Source organism: Equus quagga, chromosome 8 (assembly GCF_021613505.1).
Source record: "Equus quagga isolate Etosha38 chromosome 8, UCLA_HA_Equagga_1.0, whole genome shotgun sequence".
NCBI lineage: Eukaryota > Metazoa > Chordata > Mammalia > Perissodactyla > Equidae > Equus > Equus quagga.
This window is the reverse complement of record NC_060274.1, coordinates 112,290,671-112,305,123: the sequence shown is the minus strand read 5'-3', so window position 1 is coordinate 112,305,123 and position 14,453 is coordinate 112,290,671. Positions and strand designations below refer to the sequence as shown.

Sequence of the window (14,453 nt, the reverse complement as noted above, 5' to 3'; positions counted from 1 at the left end):
GACGCTTTTGGTGATTAGGAAACAATGATTTGCCCACGGAAAAAGAGCACATCTAGAGACATACATACAACTTCTAATTCCCGAGTCTACCATGATTAGAAACTTCCATTAACCTTGGATTTTCAAAATGAGAACAAGTCATTTTAAAATCCTATCTACTCTGCATACAAAAAGATTCAGCTATTCAGCTTTCAAAATTTTACGTATCACAAGTTATATGTAAATCAGTGATAAAGTCAACCAAAAGGCAGATGAGTTATCACTATACATGTTGGAGATCACTTCCATTTAAACACTGTCCTGGGGTGGGCCCCGTGGCCTAATGGTTAAGTTTGCCCACTCTGCTTCAGTGGCCCAGGGTTTTGCTGATTTGGATTCTGAGTGCAGACATAGCCCCGCTCATGAGGCCATCTGAGGCGGTGACCCACACAGCACAACCAGAGAAACTACAACTAGAACACACAACAGTGTCCTGGGGGGGGCTTTGGGGAGAAGAAGAAAAGTAAAAATAAAAAAGAAGATTGGCAACAGATGTTAGCTCAGGTGTCAATCTTTAAAATAAATAAATAAATATTGTACTAAAATCAAGGGGCAAAAACAGTGATGCTGATTAGATATAACGCCCAGTTAAATGAAGGTATAAACTTTCCGTAAGCAACAGGATTCACTCATTTTACAGGGGAAAAAACAAACATGTTCACAATGTAACGTAAAGATAGCTGCAATAGCCTCACAAGTCGCACGACCTCTCTGGAGGACTTCAGAGGTTATAAAAAGTTTTCACACATTTTACCTTCCCTGATGGTCAACAACAACTGTAGTTACCTAGCCACTGGTATCTATTTAATAATGCAGTAAGTGAGATGTGGAGAGGTTAAATGTCCTGCCCAAGATCACCTACCTAACAAAAGGCACAACCGGGATCCAAACTAGGTCTTTGGATTTTGAACTTACTGTCCTTCCCACCACCTTGCAGATGTCATACAAAGGAGAAATCTGTATGCATGTACAATAGACCTCAGCACTCTCCAGACTGGCAAAAACTTGATCAATATCGAGCAACTCCCAGCCTGGTTAGCTAATAGCAAAACAGCTTATCAAATTACTCAATACACCTGAAACTACTAACTTTCTCATTACTTCAAATAGTACTCAAAAGAAAATTAAATGGCAACTGTGCATGTCTGAGATATAAAGTTTCTTTCCTATTTCACAGGAAATCACCCTTCTGGGACTAGGAAGGTTTGAACTGAAAACTTCAAACCAACCAAATTCCAGTGGCACGTCTGCCTCAGGAAAGCGCCGTACTCCTGGACCAAATCCTCAGTACACAGCATCCTGGAGCTCTCCTAACAGGGGTCAATGAATTTGTCCCCAGCTTAGAGAAACCATAATAAAATATTCATGAAGGCTTCTTGCACTGGAAGAAAGAGGGCTTCATGTTTTCACTGGATAAATTAACTTCTTAGAGCACATCTCGTTTTTAATGGTAGAAGTATCAGAAGGATTATTTTAAATTGTGACCTTTCAGAGCAGTTTTTGAAAAAGTATGGCAATCTTAGTAAGAAAACTACTTTGATTCCTTTCAAAATTTGAAAACTACATAGAAATTGTGGAATGCAGAAAGATGAGCAGAAGTGAAGGTGGGAAGGTGAAATAAAATGAATTAACATTTATTAAGCTGGATTAGCTGTGCACCTGGCACCTTGCTAATTCATTTACTCACATTTCCTCATTTAATCTTCACATGTAAACTATAAGGGAATCAGTATTGTCATTGCTAACATAAGAGACATGGGCAAAAGTCACGAGGTTAAGAAATTCTACTGATCCCCAGGGAGTTATGTTTCTTTGTGGTTTATTTGTATTTTTTTATTGCTACAAAAATCAAAAGAGGACTAAGAAATTTTCAAGTACTTTCGAGAGGTGTGATAGATGGTAAATCCCGGGACTGTGAGGGCCAGTGAAAGCAGAAATGTCAGTAGAAATCTGTCAAAGTGCTTTCAGAGAGCTCTATTTTGTCCATAATCCTTTCCCCCAAATTTCTGTACTTAATAAAAAGATAACTTCCCTCTCTTGAAAGAGTTTGGTGTTACTTTTTTTTTTGCTGAATACTCAGACTTTTTGTTTTTGAAAAACGTTATAATGCAGGCAGCCCTGTATGAAAGTAACAACAGCTGCTAATATCTATTAAGCACTATTCTAAAACTTGCACATTAACTCATTTAATCCTTCCAACAACCTCATGAAGTCATTTTACAGATGAGCAAACTGGGGCACCAAGAGGTTAAGTAATCTGCCCAATGTCACATTGTTAGCAAATTAAGGGAGTCAGGAGTCCAATTCATTTCTTATGATTTCAAAGCTGTGCCCTTCACTACTTACTTCATTCCATAAACCAACCAACATAACTGAACATTTTTTCCCATGCCAGGTACTGTGCTAAGTGAAGGGGATAGAGAAAGGAAAGTCACGGTATCGAGTCCTCAGGGCAGACACCTACAGATGGGGAACAAACCGTACTCCAAACCTGTATTTGTTAGAGCCTGATGACTTACAAAGAGACCAGCATTTATACTTCGTGCTCGGTCCTGTTTTAAATAAACCTGACCACCCTTCATAGCAGTATGTGTGGTACCCTGACTAGCAGCGCCAACACCACCTGGAAACTTGACAGAAGTGTAGATGTCCATGGTTCTGTGTGGACATGCTAACCTTTGGCCAGGAAGACATCCTGAATTTATAAACTGGTGTCCAACAAACAATTATTTTAAATGTCCTCCCATATTATAAAAGCAATACGTGTTAATTGCACAACAAAATGAAAAGTGCAAAGGAAAGAATAACCATTGTCAATGTTTTAGTGTATTTTCTTATCTTTTTTCTATGTTTATAAGTAGTTTTTTACATTGTTAATATCATATTGTATATACTATTCTGATACTACTTTATTCACTTCTTATATTTGACACTTTTCAGTATCATTAAAAACACTTGGTAAATGTAATTTTAACGACCATATAACACTACATCATATGGGTGTAGCATGACTAACTTACCATTCCCCTATTACTACATATTTAGTTTGTTTCCAATCTTCTGCTGTTAGAAACAAGCTGTGATGAACATATTCGTGCAAAAATATTTACTCACATATCAGTGTACTACCTTGGTATAAATATCTACTGGTGAAAAACACTAAGTTTAAATATTTCCATACTTAGAGATTGTATTAATCAATGAGCCTACTGGCAGAGTATAAGAGTCACTTGTGGCTTACCATTTGACAAAGGTAAGGAAATGGTTTCTTATTTTAATGTTCAGTTTTTGGTTTCTAGTAATGTTGAACTTACATATTCACCAGCCATTTATGACATTTTTGCACACATATGATGTCATTTGTTGATTCTTACTATTTAGGTTAAGACATTTGAATTTGCCCTTTTATATGTAAAATATAGTTGGAAATCAGCAATTTCTTATTGTTCAAACCTAAGAGCTTAACTTCCAGGATTTAAGATTGCATCACTTACACGGTGACAGAATTTTCAGTTTATTTGGGACACAAGACATATGTACAAAAAGAAGAAAAAATATTCTTGTCATTAGTTTCAGTAGCATCTTGGGTCCCACTCAGAGGCCAGACCTGTGGCATAGTCGTTAAGTTCGTGCACTCTGCTTTGGCAGCCTAGGGTTCACGGGTTCAGATCTTGGGTGTGGACCTGTGCACCACTCATCAGGCCATGCTGTGGTGGCAGCCCACATACAAAATAGAGGAAGACTGCCACAGGTGTTAGCTCAGCCACAATCTTCTTCAAGCAAAAAGAGGAAGACTGGCTACAGATGTTAGCTTAGGGCCAATCTCCCTTATCAAAAAAAGAGTTCTTGGGTCCCACTCAGAGCTCTGCCAACTCCTACAACCAAGTACCTAAGGGGATTATAAAAGGCATACTCTTATCTTAATAGAATGTCAGTTCCTAGAGTAAGGAGGAAGAAGGGAGGGAGGGTTATAAAGTCACTGGTAACCTGTTCCCTGCGAATCTCAGAATCAGTATGTTCTAGGACGAGTCTCTACTCCTCTCACCACTCTACCCGATATTACCCGATACCTGCACTTTCTCTCCTGTTCCAAAGATGTAGACAGAAAAGTCCAGCATGAGAGAGCTGAACTCAAGGAGGTAGAGAAGAGCATTCATATCTTTCTTCGTGTGCCTTTTTCTCACTCCTTCTTGGCAAGCCGCTTCCATGAAGTTTCACGTGAGGAGGGAGAGGAAACACTTTACTAGTAAAAGCCAACCTAAATTGTCCACTTGGTCAGTCCCGTGTTAAGGTAAAAATCACTGGGTCCAGGTGAAAGTGTTTGCTTCCTAGTTAGCAGCTAGTAAGCTGTACAGGGAGGTGGTTAGTACTGAGTAAACCAAGTCAGACAGAGAATTCATTTATCAGCTATTATCTCAATCAACAAAGTTGACTGCACCTTGAAAAGTAAAGGAAATACCAGCCAAGCAAGATGGTGGGGTGGGAAGAGCAGTGAACGTCTCTTTATCTTTCAGGCAACCTGGGGTCCAGCCCTAGCTCTGTCGCCTAAATTAGTTATGGAACCTTCACTGAGTAAACAGCCAATCTATACATCAGTCCAACCCTTTGTAAAAAGAGATAGACTAGAAGAGTTCTAAAATCTCTTTTCAGTTCTAAATTCTGGGAAGACGTTGACAATTGGATAATACTATAGCCAGCCTGTTTTCCTTATACTCTGGCAATAATACATTTTATCAAGGGAGACTCATAGCAAATCTTTCAAAGCAGGCTCTTAAGCACCCTTAAACTCTCACATATGCTAGAAAATACAAGGCTTTTATGAGTTTCATGAGTCTCTTCAGATGCTTTAGAACAAATAGTGTTATCCAAGCTAATTAAATCATTTCATCTGTGGGCTCTATGCAATTGTTGAGATTTTTCCAAAAATGGTCCTTAGGGTATCTTACGCTGACATTGTTTTATTTAAAATTTCAGAGGTAAACATCAACAGAAAATGCTAATCTTCCTTTAAGATTTCTTAATTAGGGAAGGTTGAAACCCCAGCGGATTTATTGTTAATACTAAATTCTTAATTTATCGGTTTGTTTGCTCTCTCACTGATTGTTGATAAGCCGATATATGCTAATTTGGGTGCAGGGTTGCGAATTTGCTGTCTTGTTCTTGTCATCAGGTTGTAAAGCTAACTATTAATGGACAATCCAAGAGATGATATATATCTGTTTATTGTTATAACTTTGAAGTATCAAATACTACTTGCAACAAGGAGACCATTTCCTAGCCAGTGGAAATATTTTCGTTACACAGAACTTTCTGTCATCTTGAAAGAAGGCTTCTTTCAAATCAGCCTGATAGGACATTAGACATGCAGTGCTGCAATCAATTTTTTTTTTTTTTTTTAGGAAAGAAGGTTTTGCGGTATAGTGGAAGAGACAGAGGGATGAAAGCTGGGACACCTAGGTCCTGGCTTTGCTACCAATGTCTCTCCTAAATGAGGCCGAGGGGCAAGGTCAAACCAGCTGGGCAAAAGGGAAGCCACTGGAGCAGCGGAGAGAAAGTGCAGGGGTAGGGTAGGAGCAGACAGAGAGGAATGAGGAGGGGAGACTCGTCCTGGAGGACACTCGATTCTGAGATTCGAAAGGGACAAGTTTCCGGTGATTTTATGGCCCTCCTTCTCCTCCTCCCCCTTACTCTAAGAACTGACATTCTAGTAAGGGAATATATTGAGATGATATATATCCTTCCATATCCCATCCCATCACTAAAAGAATATTTTGGAAAAGTTTCTGTGTTAATTAAGAGCATTACACATATTCAAATATAGTTAGTGTACAAAAACACTACACCAAAAATCTTACATTCTTCACTAAAAAAGACTAAATGAAAAAAGGACAGGGCCTTCTGAAGGTCTCTGCTGTATAAATCCACTTTGACTCAATAGCATTTGCTGTGTTCATGGCTCTCTAAGGACCTCACTACACAGAACTGAGCATCACAATAGCACATGTGAAAACAGAGGTCATCTCTCGGTGATTTTTCCTGTAAGGGCTCTGACTTGTCCTGACATTTTCATCCTTGGGCAGGCTGGTGCTGAGTTGGAGAGATAATGATTAATTCTAACCTGTACCAAGCTTCTTCTTATTTTTTTCCTATATCCCTTGTGTCTTCTTTTCTCATGTTACCGGTTACTTCTAGAGCAAACTGGAGAGCAGGTAAAGTTGACCACTACTCTCCCACTTTACTTTTCTTCTGCTGTACTCCTTCCCAAACTCCACCCACAGCCTTTCCCCCTACACTCAAGGACTGATGCCCTTTCTCAGTACTCCTTCCCCTCACGGCCCATCAGAACTCCAACTTTGCAAGGCCCCTTTCTCAGCCTGGTGTCATAGAGAAAAGGGGTCAACGACTAAGTGACTCTAGGCTGCAAGTATGATGACAACTTTACGTGTAGTGTTACACGGTGGTGGTAAATACAGGGGTGAGTAGCTCCAGAGTCATACGACCAGGGTTTTAATTCTGCTCTCCATTTACTAATTGTGTAACCATGAAAAAGGTATGTAATCTTGTTAGGTCTAAATATCTTCAACTGTAAAATGAGGAAGCTCATAAGATTACTGTATTCAAATGAGATAATCCAGGTGAAGCTACTTTAAATCTGTGCCTGGGATATAGTAAATACCCAATAAAGCTTAGATATTATTTTATTACATCATTAATATGTTATCATCATCACCATCTTATTATCATTTGTTAGCCTCTCCGAGATCCATTTGAATTTTAAAAGACTGTTCAGAAAAGTAATATCTTAATCCAATATTCCATGAAAAAAAGAATTCTGTGGCCATATAAATTTGGGAAATGCTAGTATAAATAAAACTAAATGGATTTTTTTTCTTATTATGAGACTTCTTAGAATTTTCATTATCTTAAGGAGTAATAAACTGCCAAGAATGGGATTAGTTGCAGTATTTTCCAATCCTACTTATTTATAGAACTCTTCCTATGCCTGGAACATCTACTAACATCTTGCAGAATAACAGAATTCTACGGAACACAATTTAGGGGAAAGCGCCTTAACCTTGAAGATTTTAATAGTATAATTTCAGGCACTGTTCTACGCCAGAGGGAGGAGGCTTCCAGCATGGGGAGCAATCCTTGAATCCTACAAAATTTCATCCTATTTAAAACGGCCTGGCCTGTCAATATGCCACTGTCCCTTCTTATTCTTCCCCACCCTTCAGAATGCCAGAAATGCCTCAAAACTTCCACATTTATTCCTTAAGCACCTGCAACCGCCCAAGCCCTTTCATTCTTGATTTTCCCTTATGAACAACATGGTCTTTACACTCTTTATAATCTAAAGATTGAAAAGACACAATGTATCCCAGAAAAAAATACTATATATCTTAGGTTATTAAACTTCAAAGATTAAGAATTCTTTGGGTATAGAAGAAAAATCACTACTTTTTATGCACACTCACACACACATACACACACACACACTCTTCAGTGTATAATTGTGTAACATTGTACACCATTAGAATTGTATACCATGTTTCTGTTTTACTTATTAAAAATGTACATACATACTTAACAAAGAAAGAACATGTGTTCATCTCCAGGCTCTCACTGCATTTGTGCATATTTCACTACAGAAACTCCTGTCCTAAGTGTACCTGTTGGTTTGCATGTCTGCCTCTCCTACACAGAGGGACATGCCCTTCGGGGACAGAAGTCTGGCCTTTCCATCCTTCTATCCCTAGTGCCTGGGATGGTTCTTGGGACATCACAGGCATTAATATCCATTCAATTCAATGAATAAATTATGCATTAATTTAATTATTTTATCCTAGCTTCATGACTTTCTGCCTGGGTCACAGTCACAGTGGTACCATTAAAGACATTTCGTAAAGACTCCAGCAGTTCAGAATTCCCCTGACTGAAGAGAAAATACAAGCAACCATGAAAGTGACCCTTCCTTAACCTCTCTGGATAAAAAAGCAAGATCTTGATCTAGATGTCCTGAGTTCCAATCTCTACTTTACAACTTACTTGGTGTGTCAACTTCAGCAAGTTATTTAAATTTTTTTTAAGACTGTCTCCTTGCCTGTTTCAAAACGGGAATAATAGTAGTAGTGTATTAGTCAGGGTTCTCCAGAGAATCAGAACCAAGAGGATGTGATATCTCTCACATCCACCAAGTAGTTTTGACTCCAAAATCTCCCAGGAAAAGAGCTGCCTGATAACAGTCTTCTCTCCCATCTTAACTTGCGCATTTCCAAAGCTGAAGCACCCTCATGACACTCTTTTAAACATCTAACTCAGAAAGCAAAGTGTCTACATCTTAAAAAATGAGACACTCTGTATTTTTTTCTAAGACTACTTTTTTCTCCCTATCTTCTTTAACTCAGCAGAAAAATCCTGAGCAACTTAACTAGAGCCATAAAATGCAACTTATGTTCAATGCTTACATTTAACATTACATTATTTTCCCACTACAACCGCATTTTAAAGTAGGACCCACTATCTTCACATGTAAGAAGAGGGCCTTGGAAGAAAGAGTGGCCTCATCTGTACTAAGGCAGAATGATAGCATCTGTTTATTCTCTTACAGACAGAAAACAAAATCTTGAACAACCAACTTCACATACAGATTTTCTAACAATGTACAATGAAACCAGGGAACATATTTAGTTCTACAATACATATTTTTAAAAAGCAAGCAGATAAAGATGATCTTGTCCATTCTCCCGTCTCTCATTCTAGAAGCCTGACTTTTATATTTCCATGTATAGCTGCGAGGGTCACCATCTTTGACTACAGTCACAGTGATTCTCCCAAACTAAATAATCAGACCACATCCAAATATTTAAAACTCATTTTAGTCAATATTTTTATGTCACTTTACAATGTGTTTTATACATGATTGTCAGAATTTCTTCTCATTTTCTGTTTTCTGGGCTGCACAATATTAGAGAAAAATGAACAGCACTGTTTGTCCACTTCTCAAATATGAAATACTTTCTAAATTCTATGTCATTTCCACAAATTTTTCTTTCCTGTGCTTAGAGCAAAAGAGTCTTGGTTCCCAGATGATCTTGCGTGAAACATTTTATGTGTCTGTGCATAGTGACATTTGTAAATGAAGAGGGTCCAAAGCTTTCACCACATTCTTAATGGGGTGTATGACACAAAAAAAGTGGAGAACTACCAATGCAATAGAGGCTTATTACATTAAAAGAGTAATAGGGTCATAGACTGGCTACAGTGAAAAAGGACTTTAGAGATAATATCAGAGAAGATAAAGCTCAATACCTTCATTCTATAGATAAAATAATGGAAGTTCAGAGAGGTTAAGTGAATTTGAAAGAACTTTTTAAAAAAAGTGACACTAACAAAACAAAAAGAAAGTGGCAATCGAGGTTTCCTTAGCTGTTTAAACATCCCTAGGCTTCACCTTAAATTGTAAGGCAGGTACTTGAAAATAAGCAACAAGTGTCATCAAGATGGTTAGATGGGTGATTTATTTTCTGCAATGGGGTGATACTGTTTTTATGATGAAAATGATAATTATGAAAATTATATGAAAAAATATGATGTGTAGGATAAAAAGCAGAATATAAATGAATACATGGAGTATTATATGAATACACATGCATGAGGAAAATAACTGGAGGGTATGGAACTAAAAGATGTTATGTTGGAATAGAATGATAATATTTCTTCATCCACTTATTTATTTTTTTAATAAAAATATAAAATGTTTTTTATATTTATCTTTATTTATATATTTCATTGGTACCACAATATTTTTCCAACGATTTCACTGGGAAAGGAGCCACCATGCGGACTCTGGTAAAACCAGCTAAGTCTTGAAGGATGAAGAGGTATCAGAGAGAAGGGAGGGCAAGGCATTCAGAGCAAACATTCCACCTTGAGTCAACACATGAAGAATTTAAAGCAGGAATATCTGGGAAAAGGGTACAAGAAGTTCACACCCAGTTGTGAGGACGTTCAAGAGAGAAAAGAGAGAAGACCTGCTTTGTGCCTATTTGCACAGAGCCTAGTGCACAGTAAGCATTCAGCAAGGGGAATTTAGTAATGCTGTTATTACACTATAACTCCTTTAAGAAATTCTAAATGAAAGGCTCACTGATTGCTTCAATATGGCTTTCCAACGTGGTGTGAAGAATTTCATAAAGCATCAAGTAGGCCTTGTGCTAATAAAACTGGTGAATGGGGAATTGGTTAGCCCCTATTTTCTGGTGGTCTATAGTCTGATTTTCAGCATCTGCATTATATTTTCAAGAGACTATGTTGATAGAGGGAGGTTTATGAGAGAAATGCAGGGTCAGCTTTTATGCCAAGATTTTATTTTTCTGCAGGAAAATGATCATTATCAGTAAACATTTATGAATCAGCAACTAAAATACTCTGTTTATAAATCTATGGAAAAACATGGACTATCTTTCCTTGTTAAGAGCAAGGGCATGTATGTAGAGAAAAAGAAAGGATCAATTCAGTTTCTTTGAGCAGCTTTAGACCTGGATCTTAGTTGTAAGAAAGAAAGAGAAAGATAGTCAGACTTAATAACTAAGTTATTATTAACTTAGTGATTAATTATTATTAAATACATGATGTTTTATATTTGCTAGCATTAAAGTAATATCAATTAGATTTTAAAATGTTACTGTACATATTTCACATCACAGCACCTCATATAGTCAATCAGTACTGTGCATCTATGGTGGCTAACACTTCACAGCACCTCATATAGTCAATCAGTACTGTGCATCTACGATGGCTAACACTTCACCAGGGCAAACAGTCACAGCGGTTTGTAGCTGTAGTGTCTTCCCTTAGTCCCTCTTCCTCTGGCCACTCCTCAAGTGGAGATATTCCCTAAGGTGTCACCCAATTCTCTTCTTACTTAAACTCCCTAGTCCATTTCCATTACTGCCGAAATACCACAAACTCCTTTACATGTACCTCCTACCGCTACCCTTTTGAGCTCCTCAGAGGCATTCCTAAGTAACCAATGCACTCCTTCTGGATATTTCATAAGGACCAAATGTCACAAGTTTAAACCTAAACTTAACATCTTTCCTCTGAAACCTGCTGCTGCTCTCCTAGCCTCTATTTCAGAGAACAGCACTGCCATGTACCCAGCTGCCCAAGGCAGAGTTGGGGCGGCCATCTTGGCCTGTTCCCTCTCCTTCACCTCCAACAGCCTGTCCAGGACCTGTCAGTTCTGCTGATAACACTCTTTCTCTCTAGGCTTGCTGAAATGATTTTATTTCAAGACACCATCATTTCTCAACCAAACTATTATAAAAAACAAAACAAAACTGTTTTCAATGCCTTCACTTTTGCCTGGTTCAAAATATTCTCTACACCACTGAAATTACTATGGGCATTAAAGATGTGAGGATCAAATGAATTAGTATATATAAAGAACATAGATTCTGTCTGGCACATTATAAGAACTATATCATCTCCTCCTCCCTTTCTTCCACCTTCTTAAGTTCAAATCTTTCTTTGACTTAAACTCTTTCAATATTCCCCAACTCATAAAGTCCAAAGTTACCAGCCCTTAACATAGACCCTCAGGCTCCAGCCTTGCCCCATCTCTCTGGCCTCACATTCATCACAGCTCCACATACACTCATCACTCTAGTTTCAGTGAGCAACTTGTAGTTCCACAAACGTGTGAGACTCTTTCCTACACTATGTTATCTACATGTTAAATTCTCAGGCTAGAATGTGCTTCCATCCTTTTCAACTGGAGAAATCCTTGTCATCTTTAAAGATTTAACATGAATAGTTGCTACAGTTTGAACGTTTGTGTCTCCCCCAAATTCACATGTTGAAATCCCAACTGCCAAAGGAGGAGTATTAGGAGGTGGGGCCTTAGGAAGGTGACTAGGTCATGAGGGTGGAGCCCTCAAAAATGGGATTAGTGCTCTTATAAAAGAGATCCTACAGAGCTCTCTTGCCCCTTCACTTTGTGAAGATATAATGAGGAGTCTGCAACCTGGAAGGAAGCCCTCACCCAAACATGCTGGCACCCTGATCTCAAACTTCCAGCCTCAAAAACTGTGAAAAATCTCTGTTGTTTATAAGCTACCCAGTTTGGCATTTTGTTATAGCAGCCTGGACTAAGACAATGGCATAATGATCACAAAGCCTTTCTGGACCTCCCCAGGTAGAGGTCATTTAACACCTCCAGTGCAGCTCTCAGCACTAACGACAGCTTTACTATCCCATTAGATATTTACATATCTCATTTCTAGAGTTTATGTTTGTTGTTTAGATGTAATCTAAGCTCTTCCCTGAGTGTTTGTTAACATAGTCCTTTACTTAAAAACATCTTATCAAGTATCTACCATGTATCACAGCCTTGGACATGCTAGTGACACAAGAGTGAATGAGTTCCAGTCCTTGCCTCAGTGAGATCGCTGTAAGGTAGGAGGTTTAAAAAATAAACAGATACAACGAAGACTACAGAATTGGTCTTGGGAGAGAACAGTTATTTCAGCTTCTTGGTGTTCACATTCCTAATAGGTAAAAGTTTCCTATATTTATAAATTTAAGCTGAACACACTCAAAATCCACAAATAAAGCATATTCTAAAAGAGATTAGGTTCTCTATTGAAAAGATGGTCAACACGGTGGAGGAAAACATAAGGAGCATTCTGTAGGATAGGAATAAAAGGCTTGGTGTCAGGGAAGCAGGAGTGACCAAATCACAGAGAAAGGAAGCAGGCTTCACGTAAGCAGGGTAGCACTAGCGAAACATTGGGCCAGATGCAGGCAGCTATGTGGGATAATGTCTGATGGAGCAGGCTGAGAGCTCAAATGTTGACACGAATTGGAAAACTGAGACTCTGGTTAAAGAACTGCAAAATTTGCAAAGGGTAGCAAAGCATGGCCTATTTTAGTTCATTGTCCATGAAAACATCCATTAAGTTAACATCTATTTGCTGAGCAAATTTGCTCGTGACTTCTCTCAGTCTCCCACCCCCTACCAAAAAAAAACTTTAATGACTTCTGCTATAGACTGAATGTTTGTTTCCCCCTCAAATTCATATGTTAAAACCTAAGTCTCAATGTGACAGTACTTGGAGGTAGGGCTTTTGGGAGGTGGAGCCCTCATGAATGGGATTAGTGCCCTTATAAAAGACCCCAGAAAGCTCCCTTGCCCCCCTGCCATGTGAGGATACAGCAGGAAGATGGCCATTTATGAACCAGGAAGTGGGCTCTCCCCAGAAACCGAGTCTGGCTATGCCTTGATCTTAGACTTCCCAGCCTCCAGAACTGTGAGAAAGTTTCTGCTGTTTAAGCCACCCACCCTATGGTATTTTGCTATAGCGGCCCATAGGGACTAAGACGGCTTCTCATTGTTCCTCCCCTGTAATGCTTCCATGGCATTCTCTACTCACTCTTTTTTGCTCTTAAACAGTGACTATACTTGTAACTACTTGTTTGATGTCCACTTTCCCCCCTAGACTATAAGCATCATAAGAACACAGACCATGTCCAGCTTGATGTCCTCAGTGTTGGCACAGTGCTCGACAGACTAAGGGCTCAAAACATATTCAGAATGCATGAATAAAAGAATGCACAAACCAAAGAATGAATAAACGAAAAAAAGAACAATATCCCAGAAAGATGAGTGCCATCAGTCCCACTCTATGAAGAGAATATCACTGCTCTGAAAAGTTGGCTCACCTGACCAAACTCACAGAGACAGTGAGCAGCAGAGCCAGTCGTGAACCCAGGACTGTTCAGACTCTACCACCATGTTCTCTCCTCTTGATCACACTGCTTCCCTTAGACGGCAGTGCAATAAGAGAAAGCAACCGAAAAACTAAATTCCTAAATGCTGCAGAGACATAAATGAGTCCCCAGGAAAAGGAAGACTAACTGGAAGAAGAGATTTTAGAAGCTGGTCTTCAAGAAAATAAATTAGAAAATTCAGGAAACATAATAGAGTATCCATTTCAAGTGAAAGTAGTAGCATATAAGAGGGCAGTTTCAAGGGCTCTTGAGACCAGTTAATATGGAAAATTAGATGTATTTTGCAGTTAAGACAACATGTTAAAACCAATATGACAAAAAGAGCTATATATGAAACTGTGGTTTTGATGGAAATGAAGAACAACAAAGCACTAACAAACACTCAAACCAAGATGCTGTTATATATGGAGTTATTTGTTCATTTACATCATCCACCCAACTTTTGCTTTCCTGATTTAATTCAGTCCATGAAAACCAATTATACTGAATGAAATGGAAACCAAGCAGTTTGTTGGAAGATGTAACGCCCTCCTACATGCTGACAAATCAAATTTGGGCAGAGGCAAAGCAGCAAGGAAGTTTCAAACTATTTTGAGCAATGTGTTTTCTCAGGTCTT

At 38.6% G+C, this 14,453-nt stretch overlaps 1 protein-coding gene across 1 annotated transcript in view; it reads right to left on the bottom strand.

Annotated features, from left to right (window-relative positions):
* Positions 1-14,453, bottom strand: part of EXOC4 (exocyst complex component 4) — a 736,410-nt gene that overhangs the window by 280,014 nt on the left and 441,943 nt on the right. The gene's annotated exons all lie outside the window — the stretch shown is intronic.